This window comes from Tachyglossus aculeatus, chromosome 8 (genome assembly GCF_015852505.1).
Source record: "Tachyglossus aculeatus isolate mTacAcu1 chromosome 8, mTacAcu1.pri, whole genome shotgun sequence".
In the NCBI taxonomy this organism is placed as follows: domain Eukaryota; kingdom Metazoa; phylum Chordata; class Mammalia; order Monotremata; family Tachyglossidae; genus Tachyglossus; species Tachyglossus aculeatus.
The window spans coordinates 25,022,617-25,042,175 of NC_052073.1; the positions used below are offsets into that span (position 1 = coordinate 25,022,617).

The window sequence follows — 19,559 nt, forward strand, 5'->3', positions numbered from 1 at the left end:
TGGGGCCTGAGGGCAGCGGGACCGCGGCTGCGCGGAGGGGGGGGGGGGGCGCGAAGCCGAGCGGGAGTCCTGTGGGGGCGGGGGAGGGGCGGTGCGGGCGCGGGGGCTTCTGGGTAGGGGCGGGCGGGCGGGCGGACCGACCAATGAGCGCCGCGATCCCCCGCATGCAAATCGGAGCACAATGGAGCGAGCCCGTGGCCCGCCGCGCAACCGAGCCTGCGGCGGGGCCCGCGCCCGATTGGCGGGCGGCGCGGCCAATGGGCCCGCGCCCGGGGCCGGCGCCGGCCAATCGGGGGGCCGCGGGGGCGGGCCCGCGCCGGGCTAGGGTGTCCTTGCAGGGTGTCTGAGCGAAACTTCCCCAAATAATAGCTGTTTGTATTTGGGCTGCCGCAGGAGCCATCTTAGGTAAGTTGGGCCCCGAACTTGGCGGGGCCGCGTGCGCGGGCGCGCGCCCCCCCCCGCCCGGGGGGTCTCTCTCCGCTCCTCTCCCTTCTGAGGCGGGGGGGGCTCCTCCGCCCGGGCCCCCGGTGAGGGAGGCCCGGCCCGGCCCGGCCCGGCCCGGCGCGGTGCGGTGCGGCGCGGTGCGGTGCCCTCCCCTCCCCTCCCCTCCCCTCCGGGGACGGCGCGGGTGGAAGACGAGGGACACACACATACACACGATGGATGATGGATGGGTGGATGGACGGACGGGTGGATGGATGGATGGATGCCCTACCCTTCTTCTTCCTCTGTCTCCTGCCCCCTGTTCTCTCCTTCCCCCGTTCTCTCCTTCCCCCTGTTCTCTCCTTCCCCCGTTCTCTCCTTCCCCCTCTTCTCTCCTTCCCCCTGTTCTCTCCTTCCCCCTGTTCTCTCCTTCCCCCTGTTCTCTCCTTCCCCCTGTTCTCTCCTTCCCCCTGTTCTCTCCTTCCTCCTGTTCTCTCCTTCCCCCTCTTCTCTCCTTCCCCTTTCCTCCTTCCCCCTCTTTTCTCCTTCCCCTTCCCTCCTTCCCCCCTTCTCTCCTTCCCCCTGTTCTCTCCTTCCCCCTCTTCTCCCCTTCCCCCTCTTCTCTCCTTCCCCCGTTCTCTCCTTCCCCCGTTCTCTCCTTCCCCCTCTTCTCTCCTTCCCCCTGTTCTCTCCTTCCTCCTGTTCTCTCCTTCCCCCCTTCTCTCCTTCCCCCTCTTCTCTCCTTCCCCCTCTTCTCTCCTTCCCCCTTCTCTCCTTCCCCCTCTTCTCTCCTTCCCCCTCTTCTCTCCTTCCCCCTCTTCTCTCCTTCCCCCTCTTCTCTCCTTCCCCTTTCTCTCCTTCCCCCTCATCTCTCCTTCCCCCTCATCTCGCCTTCCCCCTCTTCTCTCCTTCCCCCTCTTCTCGCCTTCCCCCTCTTCTCTCCTTCCCCCTCTTCTCTCCTTCCCACTCTTCTCTCCTTCCCCCTCTTCTCTCCTTCCCCCTCTTCTCTCCTTCCCCCGTTCTCTCCGCCCCCCCGTTCTCTCCGTCCCCCAGTTCTCTCCGCCCCCCTTCTCTCCTTCCCCCTCTTCTCACCTTCCCCCTCTTCTCTCCTTCCCCTTCCCTCCTTCCCCCTCTTCTCTCCTTCCCCCTCTTCTCTCCTTCTCCCTCTTCTCTCCTTCCCCCTCTTCTCGCCTTCCCCCCTTCTCGCCTTCCCCCTCTTCTCGCCTTCCCCCTCTTCTCGCCTTCCCCCTCTTCTCGCCTTCCCCCTCTTCTCGCCTTCCCCCTCTTCTCTCTTCCCTTCCCTCTCCTTCCCCCTGTTCTCTCCTTTTCCTCTCTTCTCCCCTTCTCTCCTTCCCCCTTCTCTCTTCTCTCCTTCTCTCCTTCCCCCTTCTCTCTTCTCTCCTTCTCTCCTTCCCCCTTCTCTCTTCTCTCCTTCTCTCCTTCCCCCTTCTCTCTTCTCTCCTTCTCTCCTTCCCCCTTCTCTCTTCTCTCCTTCTCTCCTTCCCCCTTCTCTCTTCTCCCCTTCTCTCTTCCCCCTTCCCCATCCTTCCCCCTCTCTCTCCCCCTTCCCCCCCATCCTTTCCCGTTCTCCTTCCCCCTTCATCCCTTTCCCTGTCTCTTCCCCCCTTCATCCCTTTCTCCCCCTTCCCCCTTTTCCCCCTCTCCTTTCCCCCCTTTCCCCACCTCCTTTTTTCTCCTCCCTCCCTTCCTTCTGAGGGGGAGGAGCAGGGCTTAAGGGGAGGAGGAGAAGGAGGAGCACAGTGTGGCCCCCAGAGAAGTTTGGTATTCCCTCCCTCTCTCCCTCCCTCCCTTCCTCCCTCCCATCCATCCATCCAGGGCTTCAGCATCTTGACAAGTCCTGTTCGTGCCTCGTTCAGCCCGGCCACTGTTCTTTAAGAGCCTTCCAAGCCCAAATCCAAAAAGATCACAGCTCTGCCCTCGCCCCTCTCACCCCCCCAGGCAACGGTCTCGCCCCCTGGCCCCCTTGCCCGGCTCCAGAATGGGGGGCGTTTTAGTCCGTGAGCCACTGCAAACCTGGAGCGGTGTCTGGGATGGGGAGCCTGGGGTGAAAAATGAAAAATCAAGTATTCCCTCAGGGCCTATGAAGGTTGGTTCCTGGATTTCCGGGGAATACCCTTCAAGTACGTCAGGGATCGGCACCTCTGTTTTCAGAGTCTTTTTTAGGAAGTCACCTCGCCAGCAAGTCGGTTGAACTGAGCTGAAATTCGCAGCTTCGGTTTCATTTGGAGGACTTAAAACTACATAAGCAAGCACTCGTCTATGCTTATATAAAGCGTCCTTGGTTGCAGTTATGACTAATATGACTGTGGCGTGTCGAGCGCTCTGTCTAACAAGGCAGGACGGTTCCATTTTTGAGTTGATAGGCCGGGATTCTCCAACTGGGGATCGCAGATCCCGTGGATTCGTCCAGAGGTTTCCGGTTTCAAGGGCTTCGTCCGCTGCAGGTGCGGTGCCCCATGAACCCACCGCCCGACCCCTTCTCCGTCACTTTGGATACTCTCTCCTCCACCTCCCGTTTCTGGTGTGGTGGATCTGGGCCGGCGTTTGTCGAGGAACGCCAAGAAGGAACCTTCAACGGGAAAAATAATCAGATTTTCACGGGAAACTTGAGAGAGTGCCGTGTTTTCATAGGGATGTGCAAGTTATAGAAAGTCGGCGTTGTTCACCATTGTGAGGCAGATCCTCTCGTGGCTCGTCTAGCTAATTGCCACACTGGGATGCCAGTCGGTCAGTCAGTCGTATTTATCGAGTGCATACTGTGTGCAGAGCACTGGACTAAGCTCTTGGGAGAGTGCAACAGTACCCCGGTACTGTTCTTGTGGACAGCGGAGTTAAAGGCTGCAATTTTGTATGAGTTGTGGTTTTCAGTGGTGTTAGGTCTCATCACTACAAAAGCAAAGTCAGCAAACAGTGAAATATTATGTATTCCTTTCTCCATTGAGTAAGTAGGGTAAGTTTAATACGAAGGCGTGTGCTGCCCGGATCCCAAGGAAATCAGAGGGTAATACCATCTTGCGGGTTGGCTCTTACATCGACTTGGTGGTTCTTTGGGAGCTCTGCAGGCCGGATAGATTAGGCATAGGACATCGTACGACATTATGTTAACTTGCCTGATCCCAGCTGGAACTCTCATGGCTTAGGAAAGTGTCAGAGCCGAAGCATGACATTAATCAAAGGCCCAGGGGAACATAGAGTTTGAATGTCAGCTCGTTGTGGGTAAGGAATGTGTCTGTTTATAGTCCTGTGATACTCTCCCACACACTTAGTAATAATAATAATAATAATGATGGCGTTTATTAAGCGCTTACTATGTGCAAAGCACTGTTCTAAGCGCTGGGGAGGTTACAAGGTGATCAGTTTGTCCCACTGGGGACTCACAGTCAATCCCCATTTTACAGATGAGGGAACTGAGACGCAGAGAAGTGACTTGCCCAGAGTCACACAGCTGACAATTGGCGGAGTCGGGATTTGAATCCGTGACCCGGGCTGTTTCCACTGAGCCGCGCTGCTTCTCTAAGTACGGTGCTCTGCCCGCAGTAAGCGCTCAGTAAATACGATTGAATGAATGAAAGGAAACACTAACTTGATAAAAATAAAAGGCTGAAAAATAATTTGCAGTACCCTCTCAAGACAGATCCCATCTGACTCCTGGCTCCTCAGTCTGTTCGCTTATCTCGTAGCATAATAAAGACACGTTCTCCTGTGCCATTTCTGGATTGATGTGGATAAGTGAAAATCTCAGATTAATGGACAACTCTTGGAGAAGGACCTGGCCATAGAATCTGCATCGCTGTAACTCTGCCCCTGTGGTTGTTTGCCAAGCAAACCTAAATCTATTGTAAAAGTTCAGTTGTATTACAGGAGTCTGGCTTCACTTTTTTTTTTTTCACCCTGGAGTTCTCTCACAGCTAGCTACTGGATCCTCCTGCAGAAAAGATCTTAAGCCTGATCACCTTTACCATTGTCTAGTGGTAATCTGTGTACCTTTACTAAAGGAAATAAAATCACAGGCTAATCAAAATAGATTTCTCTGAGCTAGTCACTGAGCTTTTGACGCCAAACCGGCCAAGAAGTTAGAGACAGAGAAGGGACTCCTCAGTGATCGCTATTGGGTCGCAAAAGGATCTCTTCATTAATTGGTTTACTTTTCTGAAAACAACATAAAAGATCTAGCAAAGTCTGGAAGCCGATTGCAAGTCTGTATAGAAACCGGGCCCTAATTGAGAGATTGATATGAGCAGGATTCATATTTTTGCCTTTTTTTTTTCCTGTTAGGTGAGGGGCGTGATTCTTCCAGAAGCAATATAAGCTCTCTCTTTCATTCCTTCTTTGGTAACGAGGGAGGTTTTTTTATGTTTGTTTTTGGGTGGCGTTGCAGTAGACACGGGGGAATGTGCAAGACATGAATGTAATATTCTCCCAGTTCCCATCGTGCCCCTGACGACTCGGTGTTTTCTCATCCCTACTAGGGCTGAATTTGTTGGGCTTGGTGTGTTTGCAACAACAGGGCTCCGGAGCTGCAGTGCACTTCAAACCTTGACTCTCTTTTATGGCTTTTCAAGGATCTGGCCTCTTAACTTTCACCTCTCATGGTTACGTTGGGAATCAGAATGCCACCCAGACGAAGGGGGAAATCGGAGTTGGGCCGATTTGATCGAGTTCTCGAACGGCGGGATTCTAGCTACAGAAATGCCTTGGTTACGCGGCGTTTGCAAATTTTTTATTTGTCGTTTTAAATCTTAATGCTGCAGTTGGGATTTCTGATCTAATCCCGTCTCCCAAGTAAAGCATTAGCCCTAGTGTGTCTGCTTAGGGAAATTAAAGATTGGGGGGCCAGCTGCAGTGAGGTGGAAAGGTATGTAAACAAGCACACTTTTGGTCCATCGTCGTGTTTCCTTTTCTGTTTATGAATTTGCCTCTGAGAGCTGAATTCACCTGAGGAAACATTTTAGTCCGACCGAGCGTCTGCTAGCTGCATTCATGGGACACTTCCAGTTTCGGAGATAATCTGACAGAACTAACCAAGCAGTACCAGATGATAACAATAATAATAATTAATGGGACTTGTTAAGCACTTACTATACGTCAGGCGCTGTTCTGAGTGCTGGGGTGCAGACAGGCTAATCAGGTTGGAAAGAGTCCCTGTCCCACGTGGGGCTCACAGTCTTGATCCTCATTTTACAGATGAGGGAACTGAGGCACAGAGAAGTGAAGCGACTCGCCCACGGTCGCGTAGCGGACAAGTGGTGGAGTCGGGATTAGAATCCAGGTCCTTTTGACTAATAGGCCCATACTCTATCCACTAGGCCATGCTTCTTCCCAAAGGAAATCTAGGCCCTTTTTGCTTACTGCAGTTTCCTTTTTTTTAATTTGGTTAGAGCGGCTCACGTAGCCCTTTGAGATACTCCATGCGATCGATCAATCAATGGTATTTATTGAGCCTTTGCCGTGTGGCAAAGGATTGGCGAACACAATCCTTGCCCATGAGGGGCTTGCTGTGTAGAGCGGGAGACAAACAATGTAAATGAATTAGGTTTGAGAGATGCAAAATGGAGCTATTTAAAAATAATACTCATTTTTAACACCTAAAGCTTTTGCAAAAGGTTTAAATCAGGCCAGTTGCGTGTAGGTGAATCCCTTGTTTTTTTTCCATCAGGGCTTCTTATTCTTTGCTCTCCTTCCTTACATCTTGATGCTTCTCTAGTGTGTGTTGTTGGGTTTTTTTTTTTTTAATGGTACTTGTTCAGTGCTTAGTCTGTGCCAGGCACAGTACTGAGTTTTGGGGTAGATAGATACAAGATAATTAGGTTGGACACAATTCCCTGTCCCCTATGGGGCCCAGAGTCTACATGGGAGAAAGGAGGATTTAATTCCGATTTCAGATGCGGTAACTGAGGCACAGAGAAGTTAAGTGACTTGCCCAAGGTCACGCAGCTGACAGTCGTCAATATTTACCTAATTCTTGCACCATCCCAGGTTCTGTTGACATAATATCAATCCATCTGTGGTATTTTTTGAGCATTTCCTGGATGCAGAGCACTGTACCAAGCACTTGGGCAAAGTTGGTAGGTATGATCCCTACCCACAAGAAGCTTCCAGTTTAACGGGGGGAGACGGACATTAAAAATAGGTTATGGAGAGAGGAACTAGAGAGTACTGCGGGGCTGGGGTGTCCAAGTGTTTAAGGGGTAGAGATCCAAATACTTAGGCAGTGCAGATGGGAGAGCAAATAGGGGAAATCAGGACTTAGGGAAGGCACCTTGGAGAAGGTTGGTTTTAGGAGGGAGAAGTGTGAAAGGGGAAGAGGGGCCAGGCTAGAGCGAGGTGGTGGGCAAGATAGATGAGATTGAGTTGCAGTGAGTAGGTTGGCATTAGAAGAGCCCAGGGTTTGCAGTGGAGAGTGGCGAGGTAAGAGTTTAAGAGTTGACCGGCCTTCGCTAAGGAGTTTCCACCTGCGGAGGTGGATGGGGCCACCGTCGGAGTTTATTGAGGAATGGGGAGACATGGATGGAACATACACTTATTTATTGATTTTGCGAAAAACGATCTGGGCATCGGAGTGAAGTATGGCCTGGAGTGGGGAGAGACAGGAGGCAAGACCCCTGTGTTTTGAGATGTTAAATCTTTTCTTGAATCTATTTTAGCAATGAAAAAGTTGCTCTGAAAGGCTTTGAAAGTTGTTTAGCCAAAAAAAAAAAAAAAACCCTGCTGATGGTTTCATGGGCTCCTTATCTGGTAGGGCTTGTTTTGTTTTTCCTCTTCCAGAACATTTGCGACAGTATTTGAAAAAACGAAGATAAATTGCCAAAGCGTTTTTAGTTCACACTTTAGGTATAGAAGCAAATATAATTATTCAGGTTTCAAACTTCTGCGTCCATTGATTACAGTTTTACTCGGAAGGCAATAATTTCTGTTATCAGGGTGGGACATACCTGTTAATTGACCTTACCTTTATAAATGTTAACTTTTTTGCTTCTGATCTTGCTCTTCTTGTGTGCAGCTAGAATGTTTGCAGTTTGGAAGGGACAGTTCATCACCATCTTGAAAAAGTTTGTGTAAATAGTTTGGACTTTACCAACGCTTTTGGACTCTCTCATTGCCTTTTTAAACATTTTGGAGGAATCTCTTATCAAGAATATTTGTGGGCTTGTTTTCTTCAAAGCTTTCATGCATTTAGTCTTGAGCAGAAAGTTTTTCAGGCAAAAACTTTGTATTACATGAAAGTATACTTTAAAAAGTTTTGGGTAAGCAAAGAAATCCTCTCTTTCTAGGAAGGAAATCTAGTTTTCCAGTTGGATTGGTCCAGCTACAGAAGTTTTGCAAAATTAATAATCATAATTGTATTATGTACTTACTATATGTCCAGGACTATACTAAGTGCTGGGGTATTATTATTATTCAAGTGCTTACTAGGTGTCAAGCACTGTTCTAAACACTGGTGTAAAAACAAGTCTTGATGTAGTGAATAGAGCACGGGCCTGGGAGTAGGAAGGTCATGGGTTCAAATTCCGGCTCCTACACTTGTCTGCTGTGTGACCTTGGTCAAGTCACTTCACTTCTCTGGGCCTCAGTGCCCTCATCTGTAAAATGGGGGTTGAAACTGTGAGCCCCACAAGGGACAGGGACCACATCCAACCCGATTTACTCATATCCACCCTAGCTCTTAGTTCTGTGCCTGGAACATAGTAAGTGCTTAACAAATACCATCATCATTATTATTAAATCAATCAGGTCAGGCACAGACCCAGCCCCACCTGGGGCTCATAGTCTAAGGCACTGAATCCTCATGTTACAGATGAGGAAACTGAGGCCCAGAGAAGTCCAGTGATTTGCTCAGGGCCACACAGCAGGCAACTGGCAGAGCTGGGTTGTGAATCCAGGCCTTCTGACTGTTAGGCCCTCGCTCTTTCCACTAGGCAACTCTGCGGCTCAATAGAATTGATTTTGAGTTGTGTTTGTTGTGATGATTTGAAGGCCCGGCCTTGCTCCGTTCAGAGGAAGGTATTCACTAGCTCTTGAAGAAGAGAGAAGTGATCCGCGTCTTTGCTTTAAGGCACTCGATCACCCTGCCCCTTCGTACTTCACCTCGTTACTCTCTTCAACTGCGCACCAACTTTCCCCCTTTTAGACTGTGAGCCCACTGTTGGGTAGGGACTGTCTCTATGTGTTGCCAATTTGTACTTCCCAAGCGCTTAGTACAGTGCTCTGCACATAGTAAGCGCTCAATAAATACGATTGATGATGATGATGATGACCAACTTACACACTGAACCTCCGTCTCGTCCATCTCGCCGCTGACTTCTGGCTCATGTCCTGCCTCTGTCCCTCTCCCCATCTGACAGACAGCGACTCTCCCCACCTTCAAAGCCTTATTGAAAGCACATCTCCTCCAAGAAGCCTTCCCTGACTTAAACCCTCATTTCCCGTATTCCCCCTCCCTTCCGCCTTGCCCCTATTTCTTCCCTTTATTCACCCCTGCCTCAGCCCTCCAGTACTTACATACATATCCGTAATTTATGTATATTCAGGTCTGCCTCCCCCTCTAAACCGTAAACCCGTTGTGTGCCGGGAATGAGTCTACCCACACGGTGAGATCGTACTCTCTCGAGGGCTTAGCACAGTGCTCCGCACACAGTAAGCGCTCACTAAATCGAGGGTTTGATGCTGCCCACACGTTAGTACCTGGACTGTGTGCTTTGGATTCCCGGAAAACTGGGAGTAATCTAAGAAATCCTCCCCAAGGTAATGGCAAGTAGACAAGTAGGTGAGGTCTCAATCTTAAGCTTTGTTTACCAGTGGTGATTTTATGCAACTCTAGTCTCACTGTCGTTGTAATCGGTTTGCGTTTTAGTCAGAAAGGGAGAAAAGAAAAACTGCGTTAAGGAAGTCTAAGCGTATCGGTGACGGACAAAAATTTTAAGTGAAACTATTAGCCAAGGCTAATAGTTTTAATAATAATAATATAATAAATCATAATAATAAAGTAATAGCTTTAATAATAAAATTTAAAGTGAAACTATTAACCTGCCAAAGCCCCCCAATTAAGCAGAGTATGTTAGAGATGAATTCGAATACTTTATAGAGTTGTAAGTTCCTTAGGTCAAGAAAGAATAAAAAGCTCTTTTGTTTGTCTTTGATCTGTGTTTCTCCTAAGTCTTTTTGGTTTATCATATGACCTGAAACTTTCGAGTTGGACAAGGGGAAAGGAATTTGCTATCTCAGGATATCCAAATCCTTCCATCAGCTCCACTTTGCCGGTAAAGGAGATACTATTCAAGACGGATTCAGGGAAAGCGCATGGGACTGAGTGTCAGGAATTCTATCTGGGGCAAGACATTTACCTCCTCTGCGCTGCAGTTTCCTCATCTTTTAGCGCGGTATTGATTAAATAAATGCCTACTCAGTGCCAAGCACTATTCTAAGAACCGGGGTAGATTCCAGATAATTGGTTTGGACATACAGGGCTTGTTCCACACCAGGCTTGCAGTCTAAGTAGGATGGACTTAGTACAGTGCTTAAGCACTTAGTACAGTGCTCTGCACACAGTAAGCTCTCAATAAATATGATTGAATGAATTGAATGACGGAGAACAGAGATTTGTTCTCCCAATAAAATGGGGATGAAATGCCTGTTCTGTCTCTGTCTTAGACTGGGAACTCCATGAGTTTTAGAGGCCACGTCTGATCAATCAGTGGTATTTATGGAGTGTTTGTCACATGCAGAGCACTGCACTAAGCCCTTGGGAGAGTACAATACAACAGAATTAGTTTCCCTGCCCATAACGAGCCTAAGGTCTAGAAGGGGAGACAGACATTAATATGGATAACTTGTTTATCAAATATAATTGAAAGTTACGTGTATAAATGCTATGGGGTTGGGGCTGTGGGGTTGGGGTGAATGTCAAATGTCCAAAGGTCACAGATCCAAGTGCATAGATGATGCAGAAGGGGGAGTGACCTGATGAGCAATAATAATAATGATGGCATTTAAGTGCTTACTATGTGCAAAGCACTGTTCTAAGCACTGGGCGATCCGATATATTGATCTTGTCCATCAGTGGCATTTATTGAGCATTTACTGTTTGCTAAGCACTTCGATGAGTCCGACATAATATGACAGACACGTTCTCTGCCACAGAGATCTCAGCGCTCAACACAGTGTTTGGCACGGAGTTTAGCGTTTAAGAAATAATATCATTATTATGCCATCTTATGTGCAGTTCTTTCATTAAACCAGGATTCTCTTTGTAACCCCAATCAATTTCAAATATGGTTGCCTGGGATTTTAAGCAACTGATTATCTGCTGGTTGTCTAGGGGAAGGTTTATAAAGAGGCCACAGGGGAGGGGAGAGGTAGGTTTTCTGGTGCCCTTGATAAATTTAGAAAAGCAATAATACCAATACACTGTGCTCTTCAGAGGCAAATATATAAATCCAGTTTGTTTCACATATGCTGTACCTTCTAATTTACAATAGCAGAACTGTAAGTTTCTTAATAGGCCACACCTTCTGCTTCTTTAACCCTCGGGGGAATTACACGATTGTGCGGCATTAAAAACCCATACATTGGTGGCATAAACCCACACCTTGGAGGAGTCCAAAGCCAAGCTGATTAGTTAGACGCGGTTATCCACTTCGGAGAGTTTTCAGGCCCTTTGTTTCTCTTTCCCCTCCTTCTGGCTGCTTCTTATTCATGGGCCCCTTCACCAGAGGAGGGAAGGAGGAGGAGAGCAAACTCAAATGAGTTCATTTTGCTGCTGTTTAGCAGGTAAAAGCGTCAGGGAGGTCGCCGTTCAAATGAGGGCTTCGTACGATCTTTGCGTTTTATAGAACCAGTCCATCTCTATCCTTATACTCGGAGAAGGTTGGGAATTTTCTCTTTACCAGTGGCTCGATAATGACAGGTTTGTATTTACCAGCGGGGAGAGAAGTACAGCCAGGTAAGAGGCCTTAGTGTCTCCGATTTGGACCGAGAAGTTGGCCTGTTCCTGAATTGGCCTGGCTCTAAGAGTTCTGGAAAGAATAAAGGAACATAAATCACTTAGGTGTTTAAGTGGACAACCCTCTCTCAGTTAAAGGTGGCGGTGCCTCTCCTGATTGACTTAACTACGGAACTGGAAATGGCTACTTAAGCCAGTTCAAGGTCCAGGGACTTTTTTTTTTTTTACAGCCGAGGCACACATTTCTTTTCATCACGTGCGGTCTCAGATGTTAGTTCTGTCTGTGGCTCATTGTTTCTGCCCACACTTGATTTTCCCTGTTGTAAATGCTCCGATCCTAGCATTTGCAAAGCAGCAGCTTGGTCTTCTAGAAAGCGCACAGGCCCGGGAGTAGGAGGACCTGGGTTCTAATCCAGGCTCCACTACTTTGCCGGTTGGCTTTGGGCAAATCACTTAACTTCTCTGGGACTCAGTTCTCTCATCTGCAGAATGGGGATTCCATACTTGTTCTCCCGCCTATGTAGACTGAGAGCCCCATGTGGGACCTGAGTATCTTGTAGCCGTCCCAGCGCTTAGTACAGGGCTTGGCACACAGTAAATGTTTAATAATAATAATAATAATGGTTATTTATTAAGCACTTACTAGGGGCCAGGCACCCTACTAAGTGCTGGGGTGGATACAAGCAAATTGGGTTGAAAACAGTCCCTGTCCCACGTGGGGCTCACAGTCCCAATCCCCGTTTTACAGATGAGGTAGCTGAGGCACAGGGAAGTGAAGTGACATGCCCAAGGTCACACCTCCTGACCACCCCCAGGCCTGCTCTCTATCCACTATGCCTTGCTGCTCAACAAAAACCACGATTGTCCTAGCAACATGGTTCTCTTCTGAGTCAAGCACTCCCAAGAAATAACCTCCGAGGGGTGAGTATGAATGTTTTTCGTCACCAGTATGTTCCTCTTCTCCATATTGGCCTGAAGAAGATCTCTGCAGAGATGTCCGTGCCTTTCTTGAGCGTACACCTAACCTAAACTGTGAATGTGAAACTGGTTTGGGGAGTTGAGTCAACCCTGCAGATGATATCTCATTCATTCAACCGTATTTCATTTGATAGCCCTGATATCTCAGTTGATAGCCCTCATCTCAAATCTTAGGATACTTTCTTCTTTAAAGATGGTAATGTGGGTAGATCTGTCTTATTTGTTAGCTCTTTTTCAGAGAAAGTGGGCAGCGATTGTGTCCGTTATATTGTACTCTTCCAAACGCTTATATTGTACTCTTATATTACAGTAACGTTATATTATTATAACGTTATAATATTATTATATTATAAGCGTTATATTGTACTCTTCCAAACGCACTGCACACAGTAAGCGCTCCATAAATACGATTGTTTTCTCAAGTCTCTTGAATCATCTCCGTGTACCGCCAAGTTATAACAGCCTGATTGATAATTTCAGTTTGGGATGTAGTTTGATCTTTTCCAAGCATCCAGTTTTGCAGGTGATCATGGGCCGCACTTGGGCATTTTAGGTGGATGTTGACGCTCTCCGACGTGGGTGACCTTCTGGGAGAAGGAGCTTCCAAAATATGGGCAATGTCAGTGGTCCCACAATCTCCGATTTCATCTAAGCCATCATTCATTCGTTCATTTATTGAGCGCTTACTGTGTGCAGAGCACTGTACTAAGCGCTTGGGAAGTACAAGTTGGCAACATATAGAGACGGTCCCTACCCAACAGCGGGCTCAGAACTAAAGGCTTCTGGAAGAAAAGATTGGAGCGTTTAGTGTGGTTATGGGCAGGGAATGTGTCGGTTAAATCCGTTGTATCTGCCACCCCATCAGTCGGTGGTCTTTATTGAGCGCTTACAGGGAACTGAGGCCCAGGGAAGTGAAGTGCCTTGCCCAAGGTCACACAGCAAAGTGGCGGAGCCAGGATTAGGTCGACACGATCCCTGGCCCCAAGGAGTTTACAGCACCAGCGTATTGAAGTCGAGGTGATTTTTGTTCTGAATCGATTGGCTCAGGTTTGGAATTAACTGAGGTTCAGCGGTTTATTTGTGGGGAAAATAATTGTTCAAACGACTGCGTATCGAATTAGAAAACAGCAGGACGGGAAAAACTTTATTTACTCCTATCAGTATTTGGCTACAGACTCTTAGGTCTCGCGTAGTAAAACTTCATTACTGTTCATTGCTGTCTTTTTGCACGAAGAAGTGTGTGAAATCGAAATTTAATGTTCCGTAAACCTGGGGCGTAACGTGGATTCGGAGAACATGATCCCGTCTCTTGCAGATGGCTCCCACGGGAGTTTGAAATAATAATAATAATGACATTTATTAAGTGCTTACTATGTGCAAAGCACTGTTCTAAGTGCTGGGGAGGATGGAGAAGCAGCGTGGCTCAGTGGAAAGAGCCCGGGCTTTGGAGTCAGAGTTCATGGGTTCAAATCCCGGCTCTGCCAAATGTCAGCTGTGTGACTTCGGGCAAGTCACTTCACTTCTCTGTGTCTGTTACCTCATCTGGAAAATGGGGATTGAGACTATGAGCGTCCCGTGGGACAACCTGATCACCTTGTAATCTCCCCAGCGCTTAGAACAGTGCTTTGCACATAGTAAGCGCTTAATAAATGCCATTATTATTATTATTACAAAGTGATTAGGTTGTCCCACGGGGGGCTCACAGTCTTAATCCCCATTTTACAGATGAGGGAACTGAGGCCCAGAGAAGGACAAGCCGGGTTCCTATTTTCTGTCTCTGGGTAAGGGGGGGGTCTCAGTCTGTGAAGTGGTGGGAGGTGGGTTAGAGAGGGTCTCCACACACTCCAAGAACAGGATCGCAGCGAGTGACTTGACTTCTTACCGCTTGCAAAATAACATAAAAGCGCGCATCGCAATTTATTAGCACTTGCGGTTGATACCGTAATTTCAGTTTGTTTCAGCTCGAGAAAAATAATACAATTCCTGCTCCGCAAACACCGTTCAGCTCCTACACAAAACCGCCTCTAGTGAGATGTCTTTTGCATTGTACTCTCCCAAGCGCCTTGTACACAGTAAGCACTCAATAAAAAGGGTTGAAGCGCTTAGAACAGTGCTTTGCACATAGTAAGCGCTTAATAAATGCCATTATTATTACTGAGTGAATGGCCATTGTGGGGACAAACGGGGTAAGGTCTTGGTTAATGGACTTTCGCCCACCAGACCAGAGAAACGTAAAGAGCGTCGAGATATATATCCTGGGGAGATATATATCCTGGGCGATATAATAATTATGGCATTTATTAAGCGCTTATTATGTGCAAAGCACTATCTTGGGATCCTCCAGAAAGAATTGAGTATAATGCAAGTACTTAGCACAGTGCCCTGCCCACCGTAAGCGCTCAGAAGCGGCGTGGCCCAGTGGAGCGAGCACAGGCCTAGGAATTAGACCTGGGTTCTAATCCCGGCTCTGCCAGGTGCTTGCTGTGTGACTTTGGGTAAGCCGCTTAACTTCTCTGGGCCTCTGTTTTCTCAGCTGTAAAATGGGGATACCTGTTCTCCCTAGTATTTAGACTGTGAGCTCCGTATGGGACAGGGCCTGTATCCAACCTAATTAACTTATACCTACCCCGGCGCTTAGAACAGCATTTGGCATTTGTAAGCGCTTAGCAAATACCATTAAAAAAATACCGATAAGTGATCGATTGGGTAATAATAATAATAATGTTGGTATTTGTTAAGCGCTTGCTATGTGCAAAGCACTGTTCTAAGCGCCGGGGTAGATACAAGGTGATCAGGTTGTCCCATGAGGGGCTCACAGTTTTCAGCCCCATTTTGCAGATGAGGGAACTGAGGCCCAGAGAAGTGAAGTGACTTGCCCAAAGTCTCACAGCTGACAAGTGGCGGAGCCGGGATTTGAACCCACGACCTCTGACTCCAAAGCCTGGGCTCTTTCCACTGAGCCACGCTGCTTGGATGACCTAGAGTTGATTTGGGGGCCTCATTCATTCAGTCGCGTTCATTCATTCATTCATTGTCGTATTTATTGGGCGCTTACTGTGCAGAGCACTGTACTAAGCACTTATTGAGTGCTTATTGTGTGCAGAGCCCTGTACTAAGCCCTTGGGAGGGTATAATATCACAATATAACAGCTGGTAGACCCGTTCCCTCCCCACAATGAGCTTACAGTCTAGAGGGGGAGACACATTAATTTCAATAAATATAAATAAATAAATTACAGTCTCCCGGGGCTACTCCCCATTATTATCATTGCATTTGTTGTGTTGTGTTGAGGGAAATACCCTCCCCCAAATTGCAGCATGGCGAGGTGGATAGAGCTCGGGCCTTAGAGTCAGAAGGTTAGGGGTTCTAGTCCTGACCCTGCTACTTGTTTGCTGTGTGGCCTTGAGCAAGTCACTTTACTTCTCTGTGCCTCAGTTACCTCATCTGCAAGATGGGGATTAAGATCAGGAGCCCTGTGTGGGAACAGGGCCTGTGTCCGACTCGATTAGTTTGTATCTACCTCAGTGCTTAGTACGGTGCCTGGCACATAGTAAACACTTAACAATTACCATAAAAAACAACAAAAAAACCCCTCTTTTGGTGGGGGCCCACCAGGGCGTCTCTTCGGTGTAACCCTATATTTTTATCGGCAACATAGTTGATCCACTGTGCACGCATTCATTTTGAGGATGACAGCAAGTGGGAAAGACATGGAGAGAATTTAAGGTGACCATGACATGTTTCGCCAGGTACCGTATGAAGTTCGCGTGCACAAAACGTGTAACGCAAAGTCAGTCGATTAGAGTGGAAAGTAGACTGAGTGTGAAATAGCGGGCAGTGATACACGATTCTGGGTTTAATGGGCATATCATCTACTAGATGCAAAAAGTAATTTTTCCAGCACCAGCGAGGAACCTAATCGAATCAAAGTTAAGAATCACCCGAAGACGAGCCACCCAAAGTTAAAAATGACTGAAAATAATTTATTAATTTAGGCAGTAGGCTTAATCATTGTAATCTGGGTAAAAGGTATCTGAGCTATTATCTTCACTACACGATAGGTAGAGCATGGAAAACAGCCGTTGCTGAACAAAAAGCAATTATATTTCATCCAGTCAGTGGTATTTTGAGCGCAACTCTGTGCAGAGCACTGTACCAAGCACTTCGGAGAGTACAATACAGCACAGCTGAACAGAAGGAGAACGCAGTTTAGGCGAGAGATAAGGAAGAATTTAGGCAAAGAAACAACCCTCTTAGATGTTTATCTGTCATCGGGAGACACCATCAAATGCCTTTCGTGGGAATTTTTCGGAAATCGGTAGCCAGCAAGTTGAAGATCTTTACTCAGGGCCTCCTGGAATTTATTTGGGGTCGCTCTCCAGTTTCCAAACAGTCTTCTTAAAACCCAAACAGGATATAATAAATATGGTACTTGTTAAGCGCTTACTCTGTGCCGAGCACCGCTCCAAGGGCTGGGGTAGACACCAGTTAAGCAGGTTGGACGTTGTCCCCGTCCCACATCACACCCTTAATCCTTATTTTACAGATGAGGTTCAGAGAAGTGAAGTGACTAGTCCAAGGTCACACAGCAGGCCCATGGAGGGGCTGGGATTAGATCCCAGGTCTTTTGTTAGTTGGGGTCGCCAAGCATGGAAACAGGCTTAATTGGAAGGATGTTGCGGGGCTGGGGGGGAATGGTCATCTTTTTTTTTTCTTAAACACTTACTGACACCGCTCTTCTTCGGATCCACGACGGTGTTAAGTGAAAGAGCCCAGCCCATTAATAGGCTCCCGAAATTTAAAAGTTACCAAAGTACTATAAAGATAGTGAAGTGATTAAACATATATAATTAACAGTATTAACGTCCATCAATCAGTGGTATTTATCGAGCATTTACCATTCATTCATCCAGTCAGTCGTATTTATTGAGCGCTTACTGTGTGCGGAGCACTGTGCTAAGCGCTTGGGAAGTCCAAGTTGGCAACATATAGAGACGGTCCCTACCTGACAGCGGGCTCACAGTCTAGAAGGGGGAGACAGACAACAAAACGAAACATATTACCATGTGCAGATCACTGTAGTGTGCACTTGGGACAGTCGATGATTACAAAGCAATTTAAATATATATCCATAATATTTTAAATTGAAGCAGTTTAAAACATATACACATAAAAAAAATCCATACTTGCCCTTACTGTTGACCTTGGCCAAACAAAAATCTTTCCATTTGTCATTTTGTTGCTCCCCTGGTTTGGATATTTCAGCACTTCTAATTTAACGGTCAACCTTTTTTTTTTATAATTATTTCCCCAGTGGTGTTCATTAAGTGTTTACTATGTACTAAGCGCTGGGGTAGGTACAAGCTAATCCAGTCAGGCACAGTCCATGTGTTGTGGACAGGGAATGCGTCTGTTTATTGTTGTACTGTGCTCTCCCGAGTGCCTAGCACAGTGCTCTGCACACAGTAAGCGCTCAATAAATACGATTGAATGAATGCTTTGCATACAAGCACTCAATAAATGCAGTTGAATGAATGAATGAACGAACATGGGGCTCACCGTCTTACTACAGGTGAGGTAACCGAAGCCCAAGGTCACACAGCAGACACGTGGCAGAGGCAGGATTAGAACCCAGGTCCTCCTGACTGTTGACACTCTTGACAATAGGCCACGCGGCTCCTCGGCCTTAATTTCTCATGATTTTTTTTTTTTCCTCCGCACTGTTTTGGAAGCACACTTGAAACTCACGACGTCCCGTACTTTATTGATTTTTTTTGAGGGGCAGCCTGCGTTCAAAACACGGCAGCTGTGTTTGTGGGTGCGTGGCCACTGATAAGAGAGCCCCGGAGGGCCCAACTCTCTCAGAACGAAAGCACGGGTGCTTCTCAGAGTGGAACAACCCGAACGCCATCGGGAAGTCAGAGCGGTGAAGATAAACCGGCGTTAAAATTCAACAGGCCCAAAGGTGCCCAAAGCGCGTTAGAATTTTTTTTTTAACAAAAGTACTCTACTGCTGATTTATTTTCAACTAGAGATCTAGGGTTTCCTCAGAGATCTCCTGGGGCCATGCTTCACCTTGGCTCTTTGTGGTCCCTGACTTACATCTGACTTACATTATATGAGAAGCAGCGTGGCTCAGAAGTCATGGGTTCAAATCCCGGCTCCGCCAATTGTCAGCTGTGTGACTTTGGGTGAGTCACTCCTCTGTGCCTCAGCTACCTCATCTGTAAAATGGGGATTAAGACTGTGAGCCCCCTGTGGGACAACCTGATGACCTTGTAACCTTCCCAGTGCTTAGAACAGTGCTTTGCACATAGTAAGCGCTTAATAAATGCCATTATTATTATTATTATCTCCTTGACCTGAAGCTAAGGCGATGCGGAAAGGAATCGGAAAGTGTGTCTGCCATATTAGGGTTTGGTTCCAACCCGATGGCCCCTTATCTACCCCAGCGCTTAGAACGGTTCTTGGCACATAGTAAGCGCCCAGCTACGACCGTTATTCAAAGGATGACCTTGGGCAAATCGCTTGAGATCTCCGTGCCTCCGTTTCCACATCTGTGAAGTGGGGATTAAAGGCCTGTTCGCCTTCCCCCTTGGATGGTGGGGCTCGGGTTGAACAGGGACTGTGTCTGATCTGATTGCATGGAATCTACTCCAGTGCTCTGTAGTAGTAGCAACAGTATTTATTTAGCATTTACTGCGTGCAGAGCCCTATACCAAGCATTGGGGAAAAAGCGTACAGGTGGGAACTGTTGCCGAATTGTACTTTCCAAGCGCTTAGTACAGTGCTCTGCGCACAGTAAGCGCTCAGTAAATACCATTGAATGAATGAATGAATGAGACACGGAGCCCTGCCCCTTGAGGAGCTCTACTAGTAAGTGCTTAACAAATACCATTACTATTATTATCTGTAAGTTATATAACTATATTAATGTCTGTCTCCCCCTCCACACTGTATGCTCGATATGGGCAGGGAACTTGGGTACCAACTCTGTCATATTGGACCGTCTCAAGAGCTTAGTACAGTGCCCCGCACGTAAGTGCTCAATAAATACCATTGATGATGAGAATCCTCAGGGAAGCAGTGTGTCCGCCTGGAAAGAGCACAGGCCTGGGATTCAGAGGACTTGGTTCTAATTCCGACTCCGCCGCTTGTCTGCTGCGTGGCCTTGGGCTGGTCACTCCCCCTCTAGAC

General features: G+C 47.5%; 1 protein-coding gene across 4 annotated transcripts in view; it reads left to right on the plus strand.

The window, feature by feature from the left end:
* The first annotated feature begins 328 nt into the window (after positions 1 to 328).
* Positions 329 to 19,559, plus strand: part of CHD6 (chromodomain helicase DNA binding protein 6) — a 174,744-nt gene continuing 155,513 nt past the window's right edge. For all 4 annotated transcript variants that reach the window (XM_038750443.1, XM_038750444.1, XM_038750446.1 and 1 more), the window contains exon 1: positions 329 to 405. The gene's annotated coding sequence lies outside the window, so the exon portion shown is untranslated. The remainder of the gene's footprint in view (positions 406 to 19,559) is intronic.